This window comes from the organism of the source record quoted next, unplaced genomic scaffold (assembly GCF_019419815.1).
Source record: "Pyrus x bretschneideri cultivar Hongxiangsu unplaced genomic scaffold, Pyrus_bretschneideri_v1 Contig45, whole genome shotgun sequence".
NCBI classification, from domain to species: Eukaryota; Viridiplantae; Streptophyta; class Magnoliopsida; order Rosales; family Rosaceae; genus Pyrus; species Pyrus x bretschneideri.
Window position 1 is genome coordinate 23,748 of NW_025999779.1, and position 24,396 is coordinate 48,143.

At 35.7% G+C, this 24,396-nt stretch overlaps 1 long non-coding RNA gene and 1 pseudogene across 4 annotated transcripts; one reads left to right on the forward strand and one right to left on the reverse strand.

The window, feature by feature from the left end:
* Positions 1-6,327: 6,327 nt before the first annotated feature.
* Positions 6,328-10,457, reverse strand: LOC103930169. Of its 4 annotated transcripts, none has more exons than XR_007251976.1 (6): positions 10,286-10,457; positions 9,982-10,069; positions 9,704-9,796; positions 6,714-6,759; positions 6,497-6,586; positions 6,328-6,351 (listed from the first exon to the last, which is right to left on the reverse strand). It is a non-coding gene; the product is annotated as an uncharacterized LOC103930169 (long non-coding RNA). The 4 variants fall into 4 exon arrangements; XR_007251975.1 differs by having other exon boundaries at positions 6,328-6,355; XR_007251974.1 differs by having other exon boundaries at positions 6,334-6,586; positions 10,286-10,456.
* Positions 10,458-17,699: 7,242 nt separating this feature from the next.
* On the forward strand, positions 17,700-20,319 carry LOC125469798 (annotated as a pseudogene).
* Positions 20,320-24,396: the final 4,077 nt, after the last annotated feature.

The window sequence follows — 24,396 nt, forward strand, 5'->3', positions numbered from 1 at the left end:
AACTAGCAGAATCATCAACATTCTGTTGCGAGGTTTTTGCTCCTCATAAATTTTAAAACCCTTCTTAAAATCCTAAACTTTTTATTTGTTTTATGTTTGTTTAACGCATGCATCTTCTCAATTATTTATTTACTCTTGCTTTTCAAAAGTTGGAGACTTATTTGGCAGAAACTTTTATGGGTACATGAATGCAACATGAAATAGTCGACAATGAATTATTGAGATATTTCCAAGCTTAAACACTTTAAAAATGCTTTAAAGCTTCCTGCCTTTAATTTGTAGGCCTTTTCTTCATTATAATTATATTCCTTAGATTTTAGGGTGGTGGTAGCAGTAGTAGTCAAAAAAGAAACTCAAACTCAAATTTATTTTCAAGGTTCTTTTGACCAGCTGAAAAACTGAAGCCTGACGCTTCATCTTTCAATTTCAAATGCCAATTTGATGGAAGGTGACCACCCCACTCACCATTTCAAGGGCCTGTATTGTTGACTGATTTTCTAATTACTGTTTAGGACTAATGCTGCTGTAACTTGCGTGTTATGCTAATGTAATACAGTTGGACAGATGTATAAATCTTTCATATCTTAAAACTTCACAATATAAACTTGTAAGTTTGTAGGCTTGTGCGGCAATAGGGGCAGGTCTCCTTTGACTATGCTTTCGACCAGGGAGCAGATATTCTAAACCCTAATTAATCACAACTGTCCTACTCTTTCATGATTCAATTCATATAATGAGAAAATAGTATTGGTTTTTTTGACTTTTTTTCTCAATTGAGATGGTTATAGAAACAGACTCTTGTTGAGAGCGTAGACTGTAGATTATTTTCGGATATTTTGTATGTTGATTTGATTTTTAGATGTTGGAAGATGTAATATTATTATTTTGGATGTATTGTTAATCTATGAACTTGGATGTTGGACTTTGTATTTAGATTGGATGTGAAATTGTGAATAATGGTGAATTTGTACAAAATCTGCATAAATGCAGTATGTGACTTTCTGCAATTGCAATCTGTGCAAATCTGTGCAGATTGCAATCTGTGCAGTTTTGTGCAGATTACAATCTGTGCAGTTTTGTGCAGATTGCAATCTGTGCAGTTTTGTGCAGATTGCAATCTGTGCAGTTTTTTTGTACAGATTGCAATCTGTGCAGTTTGCAATCTGTATTCTGTACAATTTTTTTTTTCTTTCAAACAACCAAAAAAAAAAAAAAAAAGGACCCGTGGACCCGGCTCGAACCGGCCCGTTTCAACCGGGCCGGGTAATGTCCGGTTCTTATATTAAAAAATGTAATCCCCGGCCCGACCCGCCCCGTTCCCTTTGAACCTAGGTCCGGTCCGGTCCCTTCAAAATTGGGCCCGGCCTGGCCCGTGCCCAGCCCTATTACTACCTAGCATGAGATGAAGATGGAAGTCAGGAGATGAGTTGGGTACTTTATTAGATTTTTAGTAGAATTAGTAATTAAGGGAATTCCTTGTGTTGTGTTCCATATAGTTGGATGCTAGTTGATATGTGGAATCAATAGCAGGTATGCATATAATTATGTTTAATGTGTGATGATGAGATTGCACCATGTAGTTGTGGTACATGGATGGTCTTGCTTTGTATGTCTGCAATGCTAGAGGTGATGATGATTGGTTGTACATGGTACATTTTTAGGCGATCGTATTTGGTTTGGTTCCGTTGAGTGGTCCGGAACCCACTTGTGCTATTTTTCTTTTCTTTGCTTGACAAATCTTACAAAACACAAAAGCAAAGTAAATAGCTCAAAAATATAAGGAACTAACTAAAAAAAGACAAGTGAATTTGATGTAAAATGTATATAAATATGAGTTTATGAAATACCCCCCCCCCCCCCCCAAACACATAGTTTTTGCTAGTCCTCGAGCAAAACAAAGAAAACATGAAAAAGTAGCAACACGAAAAACATTAGCTTCCCCCTATGTGACCCTCATAGAATCTCATTCAAGAAAACAAATCAAGAACCTTAGCAAGCACCAAACAAGCTAATCCAAGCTCATCTTCCTTATTCAAATGTTAGCAGCAACCTTTTAATCATCCTTGAAGTGTAGTGTGTGTAATAGCCATGCTAATGCAATTTTAAGGTTTTTATTTATTTATTTATTTTAAACACCACATGCAAACTATTGACCTTCTTACAGGACATACACTCAATCACACATATGTTTAGTTTAATGTGTTTCGCTCAAAGAATCAAATGTGAAAGATCTACCATAAGCTTGTATAAAGATCACATCTCCACAATCATAATTGCAAAACTCAAATCAAGTGGACTTTTATTGGATGTAATGAGGCTTAGGCAGAGGGCTATTGAAATGAAAGGATAGGTAAACACAAATTCCAAGCTACTTGGCAAGAAATTCTCTTGTTGAGATTTATAAGAACCCTAGCCTTCCAACCACTCTACTAATACCTTCAATCACACCCCTAAACTGAAACTTTGAAAACATTTTATTTGCTTTGTATACAATTTTCTTTTTTTTTATTTTTTATTCTTTTCTATTTTGACCATTTTTTTTTAGTGAACCATTTTGCACATAACTAAATACAAACACGAAATACCCCAACACTTATTCTTTTGCCAAACACCTTCAAAGTACTTTACAAACATTTCTCATAAGACAATCTCACATTGCTTACTAGCTAGCTTGGAAAGGGTAAGGAAAAATGTTTAAGGTATAAGCGTAGACATATCTGGTGATAAGAAATAAAAGGCTCAACATATACGGCTCAAATTGGCAATCTAATGATATCATTTTTCCTTAGGAAACATGGTTATTTGGGTCATGGTGATAAACCTAATGACTCTATACTTTTCAAGTTCATGCAATCAAATGACAAACATTTTGAAAGATCGTTACGCAAGTTCTAGAGATGTAAGTCACCTAAGTTCATCACACATGACAGAATATGAGTGTATGAAAAATGCACATGCTTCCAATAAGCTCAAAAACTCACATATGTTGTATATGGTCACTAAGTTCACATACGAAGCTTTAAGTCATGCTTTAGTTTCACATCAACAAGGCTATGTGAATTTGGTATTTCAAAGATGATTAAACTTGTACAAAGCTAACAAGAGAAGAAGGAATTTCACACAACACATGCTTACTAAGGTCTTGATCACTGTGGTTCAAATTCGATCCAATTATATTGTTGGGTCGGGAAACTAACAAAATCTACTTCAAAACAATAAAGAAAACAAGACTATTTTTTTGAATTTTTACATTTTCTGAAATTGAAAAAAAAGAAAAAGTAAACAAAACTAATTAAGAAAACAAAAAGAAACAACACGGAAACAAATCAAACCAGTTTTTAGTCGAAGGTTCGAAAATTTTCAATTTGGTCATTTTTTAATTCTTACCCCCAAACTTAAACTCCCCAATGTCAGAAAACACTATAATGCATAAAAAAATAATAATAAGAAGAAGCAAAATAAATCATTCGGACTGAAAACTTTCCTAATTTGTAGTAAAATCAAATGATGACCCACAAACTTCAATTCTGTAATCAACTCCAAGGATGGACATAACCAAATGTTCCTACAAAGAAAAGAAATAATTCAGTTTAGCACGCAAGAAAATTCAAAAGAAAAAAAAAACAAATGGAAAATTGAAAAAGACAATGAACAAAAATATTGGGTTAGCTCTCAATAAGCGCTTACTTTTACGTCCACAGACAGACAGTACGATCAATGCTCTTGGACCTTTGAGTATGCAAATATTACGAAGAGTACCTGAAATAAAATCAAAAACACCAATTAAACAAGAAAAGAAAACAAGAGAAAAATAAGTAATTAGAAATAACAATCCCCGGCAACAGCGCCAAAAATTTGGTAGGATTAAAAGCACACCACAAAGTAGCACACAAATGTCCTATTGATTTTCCTTATTAACATTAAGATTTGTCAATTGTAACATATGAAAATAAGGGTCTTTCCTGCTGAAGATTGTTTTAACTGACTACTTAAAATATCACAAAAACTAGGTTGTTGTCCCTAGTGACTAGCCACCGAAATATAATTATTAGACCTACTTACACTTATCTAAGGTCTACGAAATTTTATATGCAGACACTAGACACACAGAGGTACACTTGCACCAAATTTTTAGGATTTTCATAGTTGATTTGCTATTTAAATTAAATCGAACAAAAATAGGACAGAAACAGATTTTAAGTAATTCACAAATTAATAAAAACAAGTTAGGGAGATTGCTATCCACCACCACATAATCATGCAAACATGTTATGTTTCATTCAAATTCATTTTATTTCTGGATGAAGATGCTCAAGTTGGCTCAATGTTAGAATTCAACCTATTACTCTTTCTTATGTAGTATGTTAAGAGAATAGCATTTTCAATTTAACTTAGTCCCTAACATGCAATCTAGAATGGTGTGTTCATAGATTTAACAAGTAGAAATCATTAAGAATGAAAAGAGTTTTGATTCATCACAAGACATTGTAAGTACTGGCATTGTCTTACTTATCCTAGAAATTCGTTCACATGTTAATCGCAATTAACAAGTACAACTCTAGAACATATGTAGGTCCTCATTCGACAAGGACAAGCACACACATATTCATAGTATTAGAATCCTAGATATGCTTACTAAGTATGCATCCGTAGAAGACACATAAAGAATTCATCACTGACATAAGTAGTAAACTAATTTTCATCCATTCATAAAAGCAATTCAACGAAAAGTCATAACAAACTTGCAACCATATTCGGGGCTTCAAAACAGCCCCTAACTACTTAAAAACTTAGTTACACATCATAACTGAAAAATAATCTAAAATAAACATTGAAACTTAAAACAAAGAATTCATGGAAATGGGATTCGGATGGGACGGGGTTCCTGGGATGCTCCCCCCTCCCCGTTGCTCTCTGCCGTATGTTTTTTCTGTCCTCTCTCCCTTCTGCCTTTTATTCTGCTCTCTGCTCCCTCTATCGCCTTAAACAAGAGGCAGCTTCTTTCCAAAGCCACCGAGACCCCTAGTGGAAGACCAGCTAATTCCATATTCTCCACCCATCTGAGTTCATGATTGCTGTTGGCATTTTCTAAAGGAAAAATTTCACTTCACAGTGGGCACCCGTGCTCTCTGCCATTCCCTGCTGCTTTCCACTTTCTCCAAAGGCAAATGAGTGCAATCAAAACCCCATTTCCCGCGGAGTGTTGATGACAAAGCAAAGCACAAAACAAGTTCCTTTACTTTCTTATTTTATTAGCCAAATGGAGTAGGCAGATTTGACCATAACGTTTAGTAGACCAAAAGTCCTTAGAGGTAAATGAATGAGATGTCCTTAGAAAGCTTGAAAGGTCAGCTGGCTTGTTCATGGCTGATTCAGTTTTGGCTGCTAGATTTATTGGGTTTATTGTTTTCATTGCAGTTACAAACTGCTCAGCCTCTTGAGAACCTTTCAGTGTTAAAATGACCATAACTTCTTCTAGACAAATGATATTAACAATCCGCAAAATGCTCCAGAAAATAGACATCGTAGCTTTCCAAGAATACAAGGCTCATTCTCTCACGCATTCTGAGCTGTTCGCAACTTGCTTCCAAAGTCAGCTGATCAGCACAGGCAGTTTTGACGAATTTGTTACTTAAAATCCTACTTGTGCTATTTTTCTTTTCTTTGCTTGACAAATCTTACACAACACAAAAACAAAGTAAATAGTTCAAAAATATAAAGAACGAACTAAGAAAAGACAAGTGAATTTGATGTAAAAAATATACACACTGATCATATTAATTAGTGCACATATAAAGAGATAGAAAACATAGGGAAATATGCGGGAAAACACCAATCAGACACAAATAACATACACACTATAAAGAAAACGAAAAGCATGGAACAAATAATTCAGTTTTATTATTAAATTTTCTGAATCCCCAATTTAAATCCATTATAAAGATAATGCCACCAACTAAGGGTAGCAATCTGACCGTGATTGCGTATGTCAGTGGACTTTATGCAACTCAATATATAAAATTTAAGAAATAGCAATCTGACTGTGGTTGTGTATGTCTCCTAAGCATCTGCAAACCATTAACATCACACCAACTTAAGAGCTAGCAATTACACACATACATGCTTAGTTATCTCAAGCTTTACATAAATGGACAGATACAGGCACACACATAAAATAGAAAGAAGTTCAGTTCCAGTTCTAGTTCAAACGAACAAAATTGAATTATATATTTAAAATCCAAGCATGAAAGCTTTACGGAGATAAATTAAAAAAATGCAAATAACTAATTAGACTTTGAATAAAAATGAGGGTTTATAATTATATACCTCAAAATGGTAAGGAACCAACTTCTTCCTCCAACGATCCAAAAGTTCAAATGAAAAAAAATTGAATTATATATTTAAAATCCAAGCATGAAAGCTTTACAAAGGTGAATTAAAAAATGTAAATAACTAATTAGGCTTTGAATAAAAATGAGGGTGTATAATTATATACCTCAAAATGGTAAGGAACCAACTTCTTCCTCCAACTATCCAAATTTTTGAAATTTCCAAAGTAAATCCATTAGGGTTTAGGGTTTAGGTTCTAAGTTCAAATGAAAAAAATTGAATTATATATTTAAATCCAAGCATGAAAGCTTTACAGAGATGAATTAAAAAATGTAAATAACTAATTAGGCTTTGAATAAAAATGAGGGTGTATAATTATATACCTCAAAATGGTAAGGAACCAACTTCTTCCTCCAACGATCCAAATTTCTGAAATTTCCAAAGTAAATCCATTAGCAACTCAGAGACTTTCAAATTCGAGGACCAAATCTAATGAAATTTTAGTTAAATGACCAAAGCCACACCCAAAAAAAATAAAAAATAAAAATGAGATTTTAGAAATATTTTGAATCCAACACAATTAATCTGGTCTAACGGATACTATGAAAGCTTAAGGCCTAGGTAAAATGATCAGTAAACTGCAAGGGGCCTCGGCCAAGGCCATAATTGAACAGTCATGTGATACAACTCAAAATTACTATAATACATTTGGATATAAAGGAAAATTAAATTTATTCAATTTCAATATAAAGAAAATTACTTAATGCAGGAACAACATTTGTGACTCAATGGCGTGAGAAACAAATAACCAAGTTTATATGTTGCAGTTCAAATAACAGAATTATAGGTTCATAACAGTCCAAATAAACTTCACCAAACCAACATGGCATAACATGAAAATTGAGTCGATTACATAACTTTTATTCTATCTTGTGCCAAAGTGTTTATGCTAGTATGCCCTCTTATGTTTAAGGAGCAATTGAAAGAAAATAGTTCATGAACGTCACGCTTTTGCTGGTAGCATACTGCATCCAATGAATTTGATTTCACAACAGTGACAACCAAAAGATCAAATAACATAGTGGACGAAAAGCAAAGATTAATAACCATACACTTAACAATTTTCTTTTGTGAACAAATTTGTCATTTGCACCTAATTTAAAGTCATACTTGTGTAGAGATATAATCATAACAAATAGAAAGACTCAATCCATCGCTAACACCAGCAACCATAATTTCCTACTAATTAACAACTTAGCTCAATAGGTTTCTCAGGAATTAGGATGCCTAAGACAGTGATTTAATATCTTGAAAATCAAATCAAAGCTACGAAGCGATTCACTTCAAGCAATCAACATATCAAACTCAGTCCAAGTTCACCAGCCGCATTCAGATATATGCTCGAAATAATTCATTAATACAATATAAAAGAAAAAAAACAGTTCATAGATATATTTCACTATTCGAATCACAAAATTGAATGCAATAACAATTCTTGGATACAGCATCTATAGTTTTGGGATCCTTCAATGTTATGAAACATGCACACCGATCTTAAAACTACAAATGTAAGCACCGAACTCTAAAGGAATAATCTCTGATACAGCATTTACATATCTGCATTATTTCATCCCCTTAACATATATTCTAAACCATTTTTGTGCACTACAAATTCGAGAAAGAATCAAGTCAGCCTCTGCCATGCAAATGATTTGTTCCACTTCTTTTCTCCAGTTCCCAAAACTATAGATACTATTGTAATAAAACATACATGGCCCTCACACAGCAGCCCCCTAGCAATCTAGCAAAGAGAGATTTACGTCAAAAGAGAAAAAGAAAAAGAGCTTTAAATGCGAGTTGTTTGGTGTGGTTTTCATTTCTTTTCTTTTCTTCTCTCACAGACTAAGTATACACCTATCCATCCATCTTCCCTTTATGTATAAATCTATATCAATGTATTAAAAGCGTGAGGCGTGGGCGAGGCGTCCGAGGCGAAGCCTAGCCTAGGCGTGAGGCGTGAGGCGAAGCCTTACAGGATTTAATTTTTTTTTATATATATGTTTTATATATTATACATATAATTGTATAAAAAATAATACTATGTAAAATAAACATCCATTCTCAATTTTTCATTCAAATCCATAGTCATTCAAAAGATAATATCATTTAAATTCATCATTCAAAGGTAATATCACCCAAATTCATCATTCAAAAGGTAATACAAACAAAGAAAACAATCATTCATCCAAATCATCTTCATATAAATCAAAATACAAACAAAGATATAAATCATTCATCTAAATCCTCTTCATCTAAATAAATCCTCTTCATCTAAATAAATTTCTAACAATTTATTAATTAATTTATAAATTAATCCTTTAATTAATTTATTAACAATTAACCCTTTAGTGCCAATTTCTAACAATTTCTAACAATTTATCTAAGTGCCAATTTATGGCAGTGCACATGGACACAATTTATGGCAACAATTTATGGCAGCCGGCAGAAGCATTAAGTTTATGGTATAAGACTATAAGTGCAAAACAGTTTGGCAGCCACACAGACATAAAACAGTGGGCTCTGTCCCCTGTTTTCTATTCTGCTTCTTCCTCTCTCTCTCTGTCCCCTGTTTTCTATTCTGCTTCTTCCTCTCTCTGTCTCTCTCTGTCTCTCTCTCGCAGAGCACCTTCGGCCTTCCCCAGAAAATGCAAAACCAGAAAACTAAATCCCCATTAACCCCAGAAAACTATTAACCCCTTCCCCAGAAAATAAATCCCTAATTTCAGAAACCCTAACCTTTGGGATCTTGCTGACGGCGCTGGGGCTGGGCTGATGGCGCTGAGGTGACGGCAGCGGGGTGATGGCGGCGTGGCGGCGTGGCGGCGTGGCGACACCGATGTTCTGAGCCTCTGGGCTTCTGGCGCGCAGGAGTAGAAGAAGCAAGGCAGAGCCGCAGAAGGCAAAAGGCAGAGGCAGAAAAATGGGTCGAATTTGAAGGTATGGTGGGTGAAGACTGAAAATCCTTACCCAAACGACGTCTTTGGGTTTGGATAGTTAAAAAAAAAAAAAAAAAAAAAAAAACGTCCAGACGCCTTGAGGCGCGCCTCCGCCGCCTCAGCGTCTCCGGCGAAGCATTTCGCCTACTCCAGGAAAACTGAGGCATTTGCCTCTCCGCCCAGCCTCAAGGGCGCCCTAGGCGCGCCCCGAGGCGAGTTCTTTAAAACATTGATCTATATACACACACATATATTCATACACATCTACACACACACACATATATTTATATTTTATATACACAGACAACATTGAGTTCAATCCAAATCCATAGTCCTAACAATGTACGTAACACATCAGAAACATAAATCCGATGTACCTCCAACAGACACTTGAACCATCTTTCCAGAGTCAGCATCGCTTTCCTTTGCCCTTTTTCACTTTCTACTCTCTGCAGATCCTAACTTTTAATCTGGAAACATATAAAAACTACAAAATCGCAAAGCAACAATACATTTGCAGTAACTGTTTAAGTCAGAACATATTGATCATGATGAATTGCAGCATTAGCATTCTAATTAGAAAATTGTAGCCATAAAATTGAACATTTCACTACCGTGTTTAATCACATTAAAAAATCCAATTATCGATAATTACCTTCGCAGAAGCTTGAATTTCTCTGGCAGTCACATCCAAAGCAAGTGCATAACCTTAAACCATCCGATTTTCGCTAATCAGGTTTAAACTGAAAACCAAATCATTAACAGCATCGTCATACTAAAACTAAATCATTAGCAGCAGCATTATTAACTGATTAATTAAACTAAATCATTACAGCAGCATAATCAATCAAGTTGATGCATATTTCAATCAAACTGATGCATATTTCAATCGAGCCTCATTAAAAACAGAAAATACAGCAACACAAAGCATAACAAAAGCTTGGAAATGGAAAAGGAACCTGCAATTAGGTTTCTTTGAGAAGCAAAAATGGCAGAACAGAACCCAAAATCACAAAGACAAAGACAGAGTGGAGTGAGTCGGAGGATACAGCAAGACTGGACCTTTCTACCAGGCAAACAATAGGGACCCGGCTCCTCTGCCCTCCAGTTCCCTATACACTTTCATCCTCTTCTATTTTGTCCAGTCACGGTTAGATACGTTAACATTTTATATATATATTTTTTTTTATAAAAATAATAAGACAAAAAAAATAGTGATATAAATATTGACAGAGCTTAATTATGACAGTACAAATAAGAGAGGATGAGAATGTACGGGCACAAGGAGGGCAAAGAAGCCAGTCCCTCTCTCTCTCTCTCACATCAGAGGAAACCTAGGGGTGGTTCGGTATGGGATACCATACCGAAACTAGTATCCCGAATCCCAAACCGAAATTTTTCGGGACGGTAATTTGAAGACCAATCCCAAACCAAATTTTCGGGAATCCCAAATTTCGAGAATCCCGAAATATTTTCGGGATTTTGGGACAAATCGGGAATCCCAAATTGAAATATGAAATTATGAATTGTTCTTCAAATATATAATTCAAGAATACATTTATGAACTAGGAATTTCATTTCATTCACACTACTATTTAATTGAACACTGGCATGCTTGACTCTTTTTATCATAGTCAAAATTCAAATTAATTAAACTCTTTTTGCAATCTGTTGAGAGACAAAAGAATCAAGCCTTCTGAAATCATCAGCCATGGCAGCAGCAATAATAAAATCCACATGAATATCAAACAAAACATGAAAAATATGCAAGGTGTAGGGCATTCTAGGTTGCTGAGCATGAATTAGAAACTACTAGCATCAATTATAAAAGAATAATATATATATGTATAAATATATATAATAATTAATATTATATATTTTCGGTTTGGTATGGGATTCCCAAAATATCGAGAAGCCAATCCCGAATCCCATACCGAAATTTTGGGATTGGTTCGGGATAGCATTCCAAAAATTTCGGGAATTTCGGTTTGGGAAATTTTTGGTTTGAGATCGGGATTTTTTCGGTTCGGTTCGGAATTTTCGGGAATTTTTTCCACCCCTAAGGAAACCCCATAGATCCTGGCAGAGGACCTAGCTAAATCTCTCTCTCACTGAGTCGAAAACCCTAGCTCCCATCTCTCTCCAATCTGTCAGTCCCTCTATCCTCCCCCAACCACCCGAAGCATAGCCATCTCTCCCCAAGTCAAAATTCGCGGCCCTCCCTCTTTCTCCATTCTGTCAGCCCTCCCCATCTCTAATCTGCAGGTGACCCCTGCTCTCTGTGGGTGATTGTGTGCCCAAACCCCATTCCCGTCCCCCCAAACCCCATTCCAACCAACCAAAAAAAAAAAAAAGCCCCACCCGGAGCCCAAACCCACAAAGCCTTTTTTTTAAAAAGGAATGGCATGCACGTAATACAATTAGATGTGGTCCACCTAATACCTAATTTCTTCTCTAGGACACGATAGTACACACCCACATCTCTTATGCGCCGTTTACGTAATCGGAATCAAAACAAGAGGAATTGAATTATGGAGAAATTAAAATAAGAACGAATCAAAATTAAATTCATGTTAAAATTGTTTACTTAAATATTTTGAAATCGGAATAAAAATAACAATGAATTCATATAAGTTATTTATTAATTCACCTCAATCAGATTGAAAATCAGTGTGATTATTATAATGCCCATCTTAAAAAAAAAATTAATTTGTATACAAATTTATTAGAAAATCTCTGCAAATCTCATCCTTCCCTCCTTCGGTGCTTCCCTTGGAAGTACCAGTGCTCTTCACCAGAGCCATAATTCTCTTTTCTTCCTCGAGGAGACCCATGGTATCAATAATGCCCTTATTCAAACCCAATTGAATAGAATACTCCTCTCCCCTTGCAATTTTTCATATCTTTTATCCGTGTCCTCACCTCCATCTTCCCCCGCATCTGTGGGTTTCAGTTTGGTTTGAATTGTTTATTTTCAGGATTTGGGTGATTGATTTTTGAATCCGATTTTGGGATACGTGGATGGGGTTCTTGAGCTAGTGAGTTGGGTAGTGAAGGTTGCACGGGGGTGAGTTGGTGGGTTCGGTAGTGAAGGTCGCACCAGGGGGTGGAACTGGAAGGTGAGGTGTGCCGCATGAAGCAGAGTGCGCAGGGAGCGGTGGGGAGCGGTGAGTTGAGTGGTAGACTTGAAATTATAAAAATAATCAGAGGGCATAATAGGCAGGAAAAATGCATTCCCATTACCTCAGTCTCCGAGAACTCAAATACCTATAGGGATTTCAATTCCTCCAATTTGGGGAGTTGGATTCCCTCTTTCAAAATTAGTAAACGGTTCAATACTCCATAATCGGAATTTAACTCCTTATTTTGATTCTGATTACGGGCACTTAAATACGCTATTAGTTCAGAAAATCAAACAAGCCCAAAATACTTGTTTAAAATTTGTACGAAATTTTTTTTTTAAACTCTATTTACGAATATACTTTTACAACAAGTCAAATCACTCACAACTGAAATCTTAAATATTAGTTGTGCCGAAAATTTTAGTAATTCAAACACAGAATTTTCAACAAATACATCGAAAAATTATCAATATCGGTGAAAGTTTAATAAAAATGAAGGGCATTGTAAGAAATAAATGAAATATGTAATCAAACTTTAGAATATGTGTATTTAGGTAATTATCTATTATTTTGATCAAAGAAATTTGAAGGACTTGATTGCAAAGCGGGTTTGATTATTTAAAGTGAATATAATGCATGCTGACCAACAGAATTACTCTATCTCTAGTGAGTAGGAAATTTAATAAATTAAAGTTATATTGAACTTTATATTTGACTCAATCTTCTCTAATGCACGAAAAAAATTTAAGATCATATGATTTTAAAGTTATATGCAGAGTATATATGACTTTGAGTTAAAAAGTAGTATTGCATGTAAATTTTTTTTTTATTTTTTATACTATTATTAGGAGAAAAGCAGAGGGGAGAGTTTGAAACTGTTACAATAATTCAAGGGATGAGGAAGTTTCGAACCCGGGACATATAGTAGAAACTCAACAACCAATCCACTAGAATATTGGATTACAAACAATTATTAACATGTATGTTAGCCATATGAATTTGTGTTTGCAACTTTTGGTGTAGGTAGGTATAATATGGGTCAGCTTGCTTGAGTGACCCCCATGATCCTCATCCAAGGTTGCATGCGTGGAATCTGCTTCACCGATTAACTGGGTTATGAAAGAAGAAGAAGAGTCGCTTAACATGAAAAGAAGGCAAGAGGTTCGAACTCTGCCTCCCACGCTTGATTTTCTTACATTCTTTCTATGGCGAACAAGGACAATAAAATTGAAAAAATTACAGTAAAAACTTCGTTTAGTGTTGGACTTAAATATGCACACCTAAAGTAAACAATAATAACGATCTTCAATACGATATTATCAACATTTTGGTATCTGCCCACTATAAACATAACCTTTACTAAATTTTTGGTGGTCTAGAGCGAGAAACTAAAATAGGGCCCCTTCCGACACATTATTTCACAAGGATAATAAAATGTTCAAATTTTTTCTTTATATTCATTTTTTGGGCTTAAAACATAATAGTTTGACTAAAATAAATATATAAGAATACATTCATTGAAAATTTATTATTCTAGCATTTTTAGAGTCAAAATCATCATGCACACATTTTCAAAATCAAGCCCTTACAATATATCCTTATCAAAGTACAAGATTGCCAGTTCATTTATCCTTTCATGTGTCCATGTGTCCATGTGTCATAGTTGACTCAACAACTTCAATCGTATTGCTTCTTTTTTAGTTTTTTATATCACGAAAGAATGGCTCGTTTTGATGTGATACTTAATAAAGTGTTTTTACTAATTAGCGTCTTTTGTTTGTAGCATTTTTCAGTAGCGTTTTTATGAGAAAGCAATTTGTTGTTTGGCACGCAACCAACTAACTGCTTTTATATTGTATAGAAGCACTGGGAAAATTTAGTGATGGCAATTTTGATGATTTTTTTAATGTGTAATGGCATTTTAGACTTTGCAAATTAAAAAATAGGGATAATTTTGGAATTGAAAAAAAAATCATTAAATGAGCAAAGTGCTTTCCTTGTTTTCCCTGTACAACACTTTTAGGAGGAATCGGCTTGGAGGTGTTTCTTAGAAAATGTTTGTTAGTGCTTCTACTTCTAACTAAAAGCACTTTTAAAATATTTGCCAAACGACCATTTTTTTAAAACTAAAGTGTTTTTTACTCATTAAGAAGCGTTTTTGGCTCTTTCAAAAGCATAACCAAACTAGCCCTAAAACTAAGTTAGAATCTAGAAATATTTGAAGGGAGATTGAGAAGGAGATAATGTAAAGAAAAAAAAGGCGTAATATTGTTGTTTGCACGATAGGTTTGGGAAAGAGATAGGCGCACGATAGGTTTGTCAATATATAATTTATTTGAGCTCCAATACATGCTAGAGTTGTATTCTTGGAAGAAACAATATTTTTATATACGCCATTGTTAATATATATATATATATATATATATATATATATATATATTACCTAATAATAGTCCAATGCCAAATTATATAGTCGTATGAATTTCATGTCCAACTTGAGATTAGAAATGTAATAATATAACTAATGCTTAACTTTTAATTAAGTTCGCCAAATTTAGTATCATAACTCAATTACTTTTTAAAAGCTTATAGTATAAGTTTATCCAATACTTTTCAATATTACACTTTATGATACCAAATGTCATCCACCCTTAAAAGTATGTAAGTTTTCCTCTACACTCACATATCCACACATCAGACTAGCCGCTCTGTATAAAACTAGAAATCCACAAATTCTAAGATCAAAGACTAAAATCCAACGTTTAATGAAGCATTGAAGAAGACACGCTGTCGTCAATCACTAGCGACGTATGACATCCAACATTGAGGCATGCCTAAAATTCTAAATTTGTAGAAATTTAAGTATTCTTTTATAATTTTTCTGAAAATAATTGAGAAATCTGGTTTTTAAAAACTGAAAAATCTTGCCAACATTTATACACACCAAAGTTCTAACTGTAAAAAGATTTTAGAGTTTTAATTTATCCTCTATAGTCCATAATATTTATTTTCTTTGAAAGAAAAAAAATTATAAATAAACATTGGCCAGCATACGAGTGTTGGCTTCAAAGCCTACAACATTATGTGAGGTCTTGATGATGAACTGCCGATAATCCTGGCCCAAAAATGATGCGAAAATGACCTTGAGGATCATTCAACATTGCTGGACCTTTATGAATTCTTACCTGGGCCAACAAGAGAGGAATACTATCACCACCTACCTCGAGTGATACTTTATGTTGGCCAAATTTGGCTCGATACAAGTCAAATGAATGATGTGCATCGTCCAATATTGGAGAACAACTATAATCTAAAGTTTATTATTCGAATTAAGAAAGTGGAAATTTTTATTTTTTTTGAGATTATAGTTGTACTCCTTCAATTTGCTGCTTATTCAGCTCTGCACGTGTGGATTTATATACCCTCTCCTATGCTGCTTATTCAGCTCTGCACTTCGATCAATTGAATCAGGAATGTGAATGTCCTAAAGGTTCTCTTTGTAAACTCTAGTTATTTTTCAAGGAGGAAAAAAAAAAAAAAAAAAAAGAGAGAGAGAAAGATAGGGGAAAAACTTTAACATGCTAATTAGTAGGAAAAACACTAATTAGTACTGAAAATTGCATAATATCACCATAAACTTCTATGTTTGTGAACATAGCCTACAATTTTTCCTAATTAATTATGTGAGATTCATGTTATGCGACAAGTTTTGACACATGCGTTCAACTCTCTCGAATTTCATCTATCTTTTGTACTAAACAACAAAAATGCTACTCTTACCATCATTTGTATCATCTCTCTAATAGAGATCGAACCTAAATGTGTTGGTGGGCCCTGCTTCTATTAGAGAGAGATGATAAAAATATATGATACGTGTAGCATTACTCATTAAATAATGTTCACATGCAATGCATGTGGCTCCTTTCAAAGATGTTATTGTAATTAAACACGCATGGAAGGTCAAATATCATTTGGTTGGTGCTATATCTACACACTCATTTTTACCTTATACTTTTCTCAATTTCCGTGGTGTTATCGAATTAATTGAAAAGGGGTGTGCTATCCACACACCCCATTTTACTTCTCACATACCCCTTAATAACTTATATCCGTTGATCTTCGTCAATTCATCCGATCCAACGATCGAAAATTAAAAAGATGTGTGAGAAGTAAAATAGAGTGTGTGGATATCACACTCCAATTGAAAAATGTCAAAGGACAAAATCAACACAGTATGTATGTATGAGGTAAAATGGGTGTAAATAGCACTACCCTATAATTTAGTCTATCAAGCTACTTCTAAATTGGCTGCTATGCGGTGAGGTTGTTCCTCTAACGAGTATGAGAATGAGAGTTTTAGTGGCCAATTGCTTGGAGTCCGATTAGAATAAGAATGTTTTATCAGAAGAGGAGTGCTAATCCTTAGTGGCATGTGATTGCAATAGAAAACTGATATTTTGTACACTAAAGGAAACGTATTCAGTTTCCTATATGAATTTAATAAAGAATCCTTATTTGAATTATGGGGTGTGCTATCCACACATCCATTTTTACTTCTCACACACCCCTTGTTAATTTATGTCCGTTGACCTTTTTCAATTCATCCGATCTGATGATGGAAATTAAAAAGGTGTGAAAGAAATAAAAAAAGATGTGTGTATATCACACTCCTTGAATTATATATGTGTGTGTAGGGAGAGAGAGAGAGAGAGTAGCCTCTGCTTTCAATTCATTTAACATACAGTTAATTTAAGTTTTGAAATTCACAGCCCTTGAATTATATATGTGTGTGTAGGGAGGGAGGGAGGGAGGGAGGGAGGGAGGGAGGGAGAGAGAGAGAGAGAGAGAGAGAGAGAGAGAGAGTAGCCTCTGCTTTCAATTCATTGAACATACAGTTAATTTAAGTTTTGAAATTTTGACAGAGAAGAGGAGGACTGGTGCGGTTGTTCCTTTGATTTTGTTCATTCATGGCTTCGAGTAATGAAAGCTCTTTAGGTCAGTTTTCTACATTATCTCTATATATTATAGTTTTGTGTGATTAATTATCGTTCATGCAACTTGATCTTGTTTGCTGATCTACGTCTAAATTTATCTTTTGTCTAAATAATAATATTTGTAGCTGTCTTTCTAATAAACAAAATCGGAGAGGGAGAGAGGGAGGCAGGCCGACTTTAACGCCTATCCTCCTGTGTCCCAAAACACTACAAATACCCAATAATCCATCATGTCACCCTCAAACATTAAACAAAAATACACCTGCGAATATATACATTTATAAAAATATATAAATAAATAAAAACAGCAAATAAACAGAGAGAAAAGGAAAGGCTTTGCATATTTAGACGGACAAGACAAGAAAAATCAGAAAAAATAGAAAGAAAAAAAAAAAAAAAAAAGAGGGAAAAAAGAGAGAGATCGCGGTTGCAACGGCCAGGCAGGCCACCCTGCACCTCAACACATCTGGTTGCAAATTTTGCAAGTCAATGTGAGCAATCATTCGTTCGTTCTCTCCCTCCTCTCTTTCTCTTCAAAACACCCCAACTTTCTTTCCATTTTCTTTGGGAAAAAGAAAAATACTCAGTAAAATCTGCGATTTCCCCACCTCGAATTCGCCTGCATCACCATCGTTCCCGCCTCCAATTTTGTCTTTTTTTTTTTCCTGGGTGCCCAAACGGTGGTGCTTGCTGGGTGATGAGGTAGCTCTCAATTACCTATCTATTTCTTCAAATTTTATTGAATTAATTTAGAGATTTGAATTTTGAGGGTGGTTTGGGGAATTTGAAAAAGTTAGGTAATTTGGAAGATGCAGCATAATATATTTACTACAATGCGGAGCTTGAAGATCATGGATGGGTGTAAAGGAAGTCAAGTTTTCGCGCTTAATCCTTCCGGAGCTACTGCCGCCGGCGGAAACGGCTGTGGTGGTGGTGGTGCGGGGGACAAGCTCCTTTACGACCATCTCCGGGTCAACTCGATTCGATCCAGAGCGAGTCGGGGCAGTTTTCAGGCTCCGAGCCCTACCGCCAACAATGTTTTGCTCGAGACTCTTCTCCCTTACGGTCTGCCGGTGTCCGATGTCCTTGAGCCCCAAATCGAACCATCCCTCAAATCGGTCGATTTTGTCGAAACCCTAGCTGATTTGTACCGTAGGATTGTGATTTGCCCCCAATTCGAGAAGTGGAAGATGTATTTGGAGCAATGTGCGACGTTTCGGATCCGAAATTGTTCCGGCGGAGCCTCAGGTCGGTGAGGCAGCACGCGGTTGATGTGCACTCGAAGTTGGTGCTGGCGTCTTGGTTGAGGTATGAGAGGAGAGAGGATGAGCTTATTGGGTCGTCAGCAATGGATTGTTAGTGGTAGAAATGTTGAATGTCCGAAGGCTAGTTTGGCTTCCGGGTATGATCTTGAGTCTGTTTTTGAGTCTTGTATGTGTTCTAGGACGCCGCGGGGGCAAGATGACGATGATGATGACGAATGTTCCACTTCGGAGGAGGATGGTGATATGTCGTTTTGTATTGGAGATGCTGAGATTAGGTGTCTTCGGTACAACATTGCTTCGCTTTCAAGGCCTTTTAATGCAATGTTGTATGGTAACTTCACGGAGACACGAAGGGAGAAGATAAATTTCACACAGAATGGGATATCTGTGGAGGCAATGAAGGCAGTGGAGATTTTTAGCAGGATAAAAAGAGTAGGTTCTTTTGAAGTGAAAACTGTTTTGGACCTGCTATCCTTTGCAAACACATTTTGTTGCGATGAGTTGAAGATGGCATGTGATTCTCATTTGGCATCTCTGGTTTGTGAACTGGAAGATGCAATGCTGCTGATTGACTATTGGTTGGAGGAGACTGCTCATTTTATCGTGGCAGCTTGTTTGCAGGTGTTTTTGAGGGAGCTACCGAGTTCGTTGCACAATTCTCATATGATGAGATTATTTTGTACTTTAGAAGCTAGGCAAAGGTTGGCTATGTCTGGGCACTCTTCTTTCGTTTTGTATTATTTTTTGAGCCAGGTTGCTATTGAGGATGACATGAGATCGAACACAACGGTGATGCTTCTAGAGAGGCTGGCAGAGTGTGCCACTGAAAGTTGGCAGAAGCAACTTGCATTTTACCTGTTAGGTGTTGTAATGCTTGAGAGGAAAGAATTTAAAGATGCTCAGTGGTGGTTTGAAGCAGCAGTAGAGGTTGGTCATATTTATTCCTTGGTGGGCATTGCAAGGGCCAAGTTCAAGCGTGGCCATAAGTATGCGGCTTACAAGCAAATGAACTCTCTCATTTCTGATTATACACCGGTTGGGTGGATGTATCAGGAGCGATCTCTGTATTGTATTGGAAAGGAAAGATGATGGATTTGAGCACCGCTACTCACTTGGATCCAACTCTATCTTATCATACAAGTATAGGGCTGTTTCGTTGTTGGAGGAGAACCAGTTTGAAGCAGCTATTACAGAGATCAATAAGATAATTAGTTTCAAGGTCTCCCCTGATTGTCTCGAATTGCGGGCTTGGTTTTCAATTGCCCTTGAAGATTTTGAAGGAGCTCTCAGAGATGTCCGGGCACTCTTGACTTTGGACCCAAATTACATGATGTTTCATGGGAAAATGGATGATGAGCTCAAATTGAACTTTGAAAGTTAGCCCTGCAACCTGCAAGAACTGCAGATTTCGTGAAGGAGACGAGTACAGTTGTACTCGCAAGCACATGACTGCTCGGCACTTGCGGCGTTTAACAGATTGCACATCCACCTTGTGGCAGGGTGTGTAGCGATGCGTGGAGGAACCTGAGGTCCCTCCTTAAGTTTCTCAACGTGCCGAATCTGAATTCGCCCTTCGTTTTCTGAAATTCGATCTTTTTAAAATAGTTCCTTTATTAGCCGTACTTTGTACGAGTACATGAATTTACATCAGTACTTTATATATTTACGGAAATGGTTTTGTTTTTAGGTGAAACACATCACAAGAATTTTTGGAGTCCGTGAGGCGGGTTATGACCTGACAACATGAATACGAGTGGGTCTTTGTTTTTAAAATAGTATATATTTATTTAGTTTCCATATATATATATATATATATATTTAGTAAGGAATTTTATATGCGTTGCATAATTAAATTAACGTTTATAAGTAATGTCGTAATGATGTGAATTATGAAATCATTGTAAATCCGTCAGGATGCACAGCGTACTATTATGGGATTTTATGTTAACTGCTCATTATGCATGCTACAATGGTGCTAGTACTTGCCCGGGCCAGGCCCAACCTTCACGTGTATGTTCACATCGCTTCGATATGCTTGCTTTAAATCCATTGTAGGTGTCAGTCCTATCCTAGATTTTTATAGGTAATTAGGGCTCATATGTGACGTGCATAGCGTCAGTCTTTACGTGATTATAGTATTAGAGCGTAAATCATTATTACACCCAATCATGTTCATGTCAGAATACCTCTGCATGAACTCGTGTGTCAGTATATTTCGATAAGCACCTGATATTATATGTTCATTTTACGGTTAGTGTGTTCATACTATATGTAGTATATATATTTGGAAACTATACTTGTTTTCCGGCGAGGGGTTATACGTTTTCGAAAAACTTTTTACAATACTTTATTTTCAAGCTCACTCACCCTTGTTTTTCTCACCTCCAGGATTTAGTGGCTTAATTCTATGACGACGAGGACTCCTGGCAAATGTTGATATTGGAGACTACTTCCAATAGTATAATTCTTATTTTACTTTTACTTTATTTTACTTATGCTCTGACATCACGTGTGAAATGGGTTCATTCCTGCTCACATGTGCACTCTTGCATTTAGTCATTTTTAGGTTTAAATTTATTCACATTTTTCCACTTCACCACACTTAATGGCTTCATCACCTTCTTGGTGTCGGCCAACACAGCTCAATTCGGAGTCCAAGTGGACATTCCGGGTTGGAGTGTGTCAATTTGGGTGAAGTCTTGGTTCACCATCCTACTAGACTTTGAATTTCATGGTTTAAGTTTTGATTTAAAGTGCATACAAGCATGCTTCTGCCATTTAATTGTTAAATGCATGCATTATGTTGTTTAATGAACTCAGTTTATCAAATATTTTCCTTCGATTGGTATAAGAGCCTAGGTCTAGTTGGTGAACCCTCTTGGGTTTTGTTATTCATAGCTTAAGATTTGAATGTTGTAATAGTTACAAGCTTTATTCTTGCCTCTTTGAATGTAAATTTTGCATGAAAATTTGTCATCTCAAAAGTTGTAGATGTAGTTCAAATGAGCATAAGTTTTGAAACTAAAAGTTGGAGCCTTTTGTTTGGGGAAATTCGGCCAAATCCATGGGTGGATTTTTGGGTTCATGTTTGTCTTGTTAAAAGAGTTTTAAAGTGACATTAGGAACCTAAGTACCCTAGTATGTTAATAAGTTAAACCCCTTTTTGTTTAAGATAGTTTTGGGTGTCTTTGGGTGAAAAATTTGCATGAAGCTCTTATGGGATTTCATGAATGTTCTTCATTGTTCTTGTTGTGTTTTTCATGTTCATAGCAAGAACAAAAAGTTGGGAAGTTTTGACACAAAATTACTTTGAGTTTTGTTTAGTCTTTGTTTGTGTTCGTTTGTGTGATTAGATTAGTACTTTTACACTTGTCACACTTTCCTCTCTTTCCTCACACTTTAAAAAATTTTGAATTTTTGACACACACTCTCTTCAAGATCTGACCACCTCAACAAGTAGGGTGTTTTTTTGGGGTTTTCTTTCAATTACATAAAGTTTTGATATTTTTGTGTACTTGTACTTTGACCCAAAAGTTTATGTTTTTGCATACAGGCCCAAATTCACTAAAGAACAAATTGTTTTGTTCCTTTAATGAAGTTTTTTAAATTATTGAAATTTTTGGGTTTTAGTTGTAGTTACATGAAGTCGTGGACTCTTGTGTTTCTACAAAATGACCCCAAAAGTTTGTGTTTTGCATTTTGGCCCAAATTAGCTAAAGGAAAAAAAATAGGTTTTCCTCTTTGAATGAGAATAAGATTTTCATTTCATTTAGCATACAAAAACCAAATGACATTGCTGCATTCTAGTTTAATTAGCTAAGGTGTTTGATTAATTAAAGAAAAAGTGATTATGAACCTAAGCATATGATAATTGAGCTATGTGATTGGCCGTCACTCAAAATTGTTTGAACCATGAAAATGTGTAGATTTGATTTTGGTTGTAATTTGATTTAATCAAATGTGGTGTAAAAAAGCATAAGCTCTTCTTTACTCTAAAGTACTCCTTTTGTGTCGTATTTGATATGCATGCAAACTGGAGTAGTTCAGTCCAACGCACAATAGGGAAAAATGCCTTAATTCGGTTAAATGTGTAATTAAAGTTAACCACCATCCCTAGACCGAGATCCAACACTAGGCTCGTGTCGGATCCAATCGAAGGTCCATAGTCATCCTAAGGCCCTAAGGCAACTATATAGTCCATCAAGAATGCAAAGCTTTCGTTAGTTGTACCATATACTCTTGCTTCCAAAAACGTTTTACATAAATAGTGGGAGTATCAATCTTGTGATGCAAATTTCGTCCAGGATTGAATTGACGAAATCACACCTACAAAACACGAAACTCCCTTAGCCTAATTGACTAACACCAAAGAAAAAAGGAGAGGGTATCCGCCAAGGGCTTTCGATGCCTAAATCAAAAATAGTTTAAGAGAAACTAGAGCATAGAGAATTCTAAGTAGTAAGTGGTGATAACCGATTTCTATATTGGACTTGGCTATTTATAGGAGAGATTATCCTCCCAGTTAGTTGGGAGGTGAGTTTGTAGGCCATACTAGGCAGATCGCTAAGTTCAGCTAGCATGATGCAGACCAATCCCCACATATAGATACAGGAAATCCATGGGAGGACTCTGGCACGTAGTGGCACTGGAGTGCGGGACACCTAAAGGAAACTTTTAAGAGTTGACCCCTGCCTTCTTGGGCCTTGAAAAAACAGTGGCAGCAATGGGATATCATGGTGAAGGAAAACTTTTGATTTACTAAGAGCATTTGAGTATACAAGCATAGAAAATAACTATTAAAGCATGCAAGAACTCAAAAACTATTCTAATTCCCATGAAATTCAAAGCCTAGTGAATGGTGAACCAAGATTCTTTACAAAGTCAAATAGAAGGATTTGAACTTTCATACTCTTGAAGCCCATCCTTGTGTTCACAAAGTTATCATGGAAATGGGTGACCTTCAAGTTCACTCTTAGCTCCTTGGATGTTTCCTTCCTCCTTGTCTCTTAGCTCCTTGCTTTATAAGGATTTGGTGAAAATGATCTCCAAAGCTTTGAAGGTTGAAAGTCTCTAAGTTTCCACACCAAGGTGAGATGTGAAGAGAACATGGAATGACTTAAAAGAAGAAAGATTTCTAGTTATTCTTCCTCTAGGTGGCCGCCCTCCTTAGAAAGAAAAGAGAGAAAATGTTTTACTATTTGTCTCAAAAAAACCCAAATGAGGTTAAAGCTCAAACTTCTTTTATACTCACTCACAAGTGAATGGCAAACTTGAAATTAAGCCTTCCCTCCTTGCATAAACGGCCTCCCTCTAGTCATTGGGCTAATTGTCCATTTTGTTTAAGTTGTCATACAACTTTAGCATAATAGGTCTTATAAGCCAAAATTCATTTTGGCCATGAAACCCGAAGCTTACTTAATGTGCAATAAGAATTTCTTCGTATGATTAATTAACTAATTAATTAATCTTAACTATCCACAATTAAACTATTTAGTTGTAATCGATCACTAAATCACATAGTTAAACTATTTAATTGCAACTTATAAGTTCTTACATGAAATATTTGTTAGAACTCTCTATTGATCATTGTTCAGTGTACTCAACAACCTTTTGAGCACCTATGTGTTTATCTTAGTGTCCAACGCTAATGACTTGAGACAAGTCATACGCTTAATTGAGTTGGCATCAC